Consider the following 5,183-nt stretch of genomic DNA (forward strand, 5'->3'; position numbering starts at 1 on the left):
AAACATGGTCTTTAATACGAGCCTCAGCTCAATTTCTCTAACACTTGGAGGATACGCGGATAATAACATGATTCTTTAATTTTACAACTCCACAACATTTACTTACGTCATAATTTCTATAGTGCACGCCCATACGCTCGTCACCTAGCATGTGTGTCACCTCCAACAATTGATATAACACAACATTCAGGGATTCATACCCTCAGAACCAAATTTAGAAGTGTTACTTACCTCGAACTGTGTAATTCTTTATTCTGCTATGCCTTTGCCTCGCGAATCGGCCTCCGAATGCCTCAAATCTAGCCACAGTTAATTCAATTCAGCCAATACTAATTATAGGAATTAATTCCATATGAAAATACTAATTTTTAAACAAAATCTGAATTTTAACTCAAAAAGTTTCCATGGGGCCCACATCTCGAAATCCGGCGAAACTCACAAAATCCGACAACCCATTCAATTACGAGTCCAACCATACCAATTTTATCAAATTCTGATAAAAACTCGACCTCTAAATCTAAAATTTTTGTTCTTGAAAAGTTTTGCAAAAATCTTGATTTCTTACATTTAAATCCGAAATAAATGATGAATATAACCATGAATTTATGAAATATAATCACTTTTGGATATAGGACACTTACCCAAGTCGAAGTCGTGAAGAAATCCTCAAAATCGCCCAAGAACCATGCTCTAAAAATTCAAAACGAAATGAAAGAAATGACCATTTTTTGTCCTTAAGTTTCTGCCCATTCGCCACTAAAAGTTCATTTTCCGTCTCTAAAAGTCAATTTTCCGTCACTAAAGGTCCACACCAGAACTTGCTTGCACTGACAATATTTATTTTTACTAAAAAGTCTTTAACTCCATCATACGAACTCGGAATTCAACGATTCTTGTTCCTATGAGTCACAAATAATAATACGAACCTAATCCTTCAATCGAAACTTAATTCGAAGCTAATTTGCTCAATGCGATACCAATTTTGCTTGTTAAATAATTAACTCATATTTTGCGCTAAAAATCCAATCGCGACTTGATGAAATTAGACCAAACTTTTCAGATCATTCCTATAATTCATTATCAAACACCCAGAAGTCTCAAAAACAAATTTCGATCTCTAGAACTAAAAATGGACCTTTGGATCATTACATGTTTATGCTGAAAAAATCAAACTCTTCAAAAACTCTTCCCCGACAGCCTGTAGTGTATCAACCATAACTTATCATACCCAACTCTAACTGCTAAATGGTTTTAATTTCTAAAAACTAGATACAAAGGGCTACAACTTTTATTTTTGGATTATCGCCAAATTCCTTATAGATTACGAGATATAAGCTTCTAAAGTCAGTCATGTGTAGCAGAAATTTATGCGATGCACATTGCTGTAGCAAAGAAAAAACCAGCAATTAAAAATGTCATGACCCAACTCCATGTCAGGCCGTGATGGCATCCAGCACCGTTGCCGGATAAGCTAACAGTGAACTACTTAGTGATTTCCCATTTTTGTTTATTAAGCAATTCCAACATTTAGTTTTACTTACATTTAAAGCATTTGATAAATAAAGGATTTTAAAGGCAAACAAACGGAAACATCTAAAATCAGTTATAGCTATTGAATTACAACCCAAAAAACAAAGTCTACTAATACGTGCCAAGATCTGGTGTCACAAGTGTGTGGGCAACTAGTAGAATATACAAAAGATGACTATCCTACTATCCGAAACAGAATAGACAGATAAAAATAAAAGAGAAACTCCGGCATGCTGTTGAACGGCTCAGAAGGGGTAGCTCATCGTGAAGTCTCGGTCCAAGATCAGGTATGCACGTCGAGCGGGTAACTAGATGCACCAGCCTCAAATCCTGTACAATTAAGTTCAGAAGCGTAGTATGAGTACATAAATAATATGTACCCAGTAAGTATCCCGCCTAACCTCGAAGAAGTAGTGACGAGGGGTCGACTAGACACTTACTAAGGCCAATAATAATGTAATTAAAGTGTTATGCTAAGTATAAATATCATGAATAATTCTGACAGTTCAATAACAGGAAGAGATAAGTACTTCTTTCATAAATTTAAAATTTCAATTTCGGACATATCATTTAACCACTTACATTTAAAGGCATTTAAGTAGTATAAATCACGGAGAGTTTCAAATAATTAACATGCGCGATTATGCTGAGGTCGTACGACCTGATCCAACAAAATATTTAAACTGTGCACTGCCGGAGGGTCGAACGACGCGAACCATAGATGCATCTATTTACTACCGAGGTGCTCGGCCCAATCCACAAATACCAAATTTTTTTTCAAGAAAACACAAGTTTCTCATTTACAGTCAAGTATCTCATACAAACCTTCAAGTGAGTGAATTTAACCTTATACAATTCTTTTATCGATTTCTATCATGACTAAATGATTATATTAGCAAGTAAGGGCACAAACATTTCAAGTATAGCATGATACGGGTCCTAAACTACCCGGACAATAGCATAATAGTAGCTACGTACGGACTCTCGTCACCTCGTACATACGTAGCCCCCACAATTAGGTACAAACATTTATTTAATTCACCTATGTAGTTAATTTCCTCTTACAAGGTTAGAAAGGAGACTTACCTCGTCTCAAAGCCTACTTCCCATTTCAAGAACGAGCTCAAACCTCCAAATTTGACGCCAAACGGCTCGAAGCTAGTCAAACATTACATAAACTAATCAGTCCATGCTCAAAAGTTCATAATTCCACCATTTGAGTGATTACCCAACCTAAATTACAAGATTCCTAAAATTTACCCCCGGGCCCACATGCTCGGATTTCGGAAATTTTTGAAGAAAGTTGTTACCCATAACCTTAGGAACATAAATATATGATTTTCACCTAGTTCCATGATCAATTTCATGGTAAAATCGTATTTTTATCAAAAACCTAGGTTTTCACCTAAACCCAAGATTTTCACTAATTTACATGTTATAATCTACCCATAAACTATGTATTTAACTCACATTGTGTAGAAATTACTTACCTCAAAGTGCTAAGTGAAATCCTCTCTCTAAGAGCTCCAAGAATCGCCCAACAATGGAAGAAATAAGCTAAAATAGCCTAAGTCCCATTTTAAAAAAAGTTTCTACCCAGGTCTGCCTTCTTCGCGATCGCGGAAGAGGCCTCGCGATCGCGAAGGCAAGCGGCCCAGGCCCAGGAAAACCTACCCATCGCGAATGTGACAAGAGCAACGCAAACGCGGAGGCTCGCTTGGCCTACCCTACGCGAACACGAGGGCTTCTTCGCGAACGTGAAGAACGAATAACGGCCACCCATCTCAGCCTCTTCTATGCGAACACGGGCCAGGTCACGCGAACGCGAAGGCTAGAGGACCTAGAGCTCCGCGAACGCGAAGGGCAAAAGCTCCCCAACCCACAGTACCCCAAATCCTTCATCGCGAACGCGAGGGTCTAACCGCGTTCGCGAAGAAGGAAACCAGAAGCAGAAATCTGGTGTGTTTCAACTCAACTCCGGGTGGTCCGAAACGCACCCGAGCCCCTCGGGACCTCGTCCAACTTCTCCAACAAGTCTATAAACATAATACGGACTTGATCGAACTCTCGAAATGCGTAAAACAATAACAAAACCAAGAATCACACCCCAAAACCAAATTGAATCAAACTTTGAACTTCAAGATTCTAAATCGCTCTGAACGCGTCGAATCATACTTATATTACTCAGATTGACACCAAATTTTGCGTGCAAGTCTTAAATGACATTACAGAACTATTTCCGGTTTTTGAATTTCATTCGTACCTCGATATTACCAAAACCTACTCCAAATCAAATTTAAAGAACTTCAAAAACCTTCAAGAACCAACTTTCACTATTAGGCGCCGAAACGCTTCCGGGTCACCCAAAACCCGATCCGAACATACGCCCAAGTCCAAAACCATCATACAAACCTGTTGGAACCGTCAAATCCCAACTCTGAGGTCGTTTACTAAAAAGTTTAACCAAACTCAAACTTGGCCTTTCAAGCCAACCTTAAGGAACTAAGCGTTCCGATTTCAACCCAAACTCTTCTAAATCCCGAACCAACCATCCCGCAAGTCATAAATCAGTAAAACCAAAGTACGGGAAGTATTATTTAGGGAAATGGGGTTCTAGAAAGCAAAATGACCGGTGGGATCGTTACAAAAAATGGCCTAGAAATGGTCCGAAACCACTCCGAAACTCACCCGAACTCCTCGGGACCCCGTCCGAACATACCAACAAGTCTCAAAATATATTACGGACTTAGTCGAGGCCTCAAATTTTACACACAATTCATAAATGGCATAACAGAGTTGTTCCAATTTCCAGAATCGAATTTCGATCCCGATATCAAAAAGTCAACTCCCCAGTCAAACTTCCAAACTTAAATTTCCTATTTTCGCCATTTCAAGCCAAATTTAGCTACAGACCTTAAAATAAATATCCGGGCACACTTCTAAGTCCGAAATCACCATAGGGAGCTATTGAAACCATCAGAATTCCATCCTGGGGTCGTTTACACATAATTCACTATCCGTTCAATTATTTTAACTTAAACTTCCAAAACAAGAATTGTTCTTTCAATTAACTCTTGAATCATCCGAAAATCAAACTTGACCACCCTCGCAAGTCATAATACACATTTCAAAGCTGATCGAGACTTTAAGCCGCCAAATGGAATGCTAATTTCAAAAATGACGAGGCGGGTCATTACAATAAGGACAATGACAAGATCAGCTACAATATTCTATGCTATGACTGGGAAATGAGGACGTGAAAATCGAGGTGAAAGATGAAATTTTGAGGATATGTGAGAGCATAAGGAAAAGTAGAGGAGGAAAAATGAGATGATGAGTTCTGATAAGCAACCAGTTAAAAACCTACTACAAAAACACTGTACCTCCTGAAAAAGCCAAGGTTGAAATAAAAAATATGGTTAAAGACGTCAAGTAAACTTAACCCTTTAACGGTTCAAAATGTCATCCTCAACATTGTAACAATTCTAAAATTATGAGAGTTTTACTTTTTATTTCAGATGAAAATAAACTTGTAACTTTGTTTTTGTTCTTGCCTTTTCTCTTCATCAAAAGGATTAATGTAACTCTTTTACCATCCAATAGAAGGAAAAAATATAAAATATAAAGGTAAAAAATGCCCTTAACTTATTGAA

The sequence above is a fragment of the Nicotiana tomentosiformis genome, chromosome 2 (genome assembly GCF_000390325.3).
Source record: "Nicotiana tomentosiformis chromosome 2, ASM39032v3, whole genome shotgun sequence".
Lineage (NCBI taxonomy): Eukaryota > Viridiplantae > Streptophyta > Magnoliopsida > Solanales > Solanaceae > Nicotiana > Nicotiana tomentosiformis.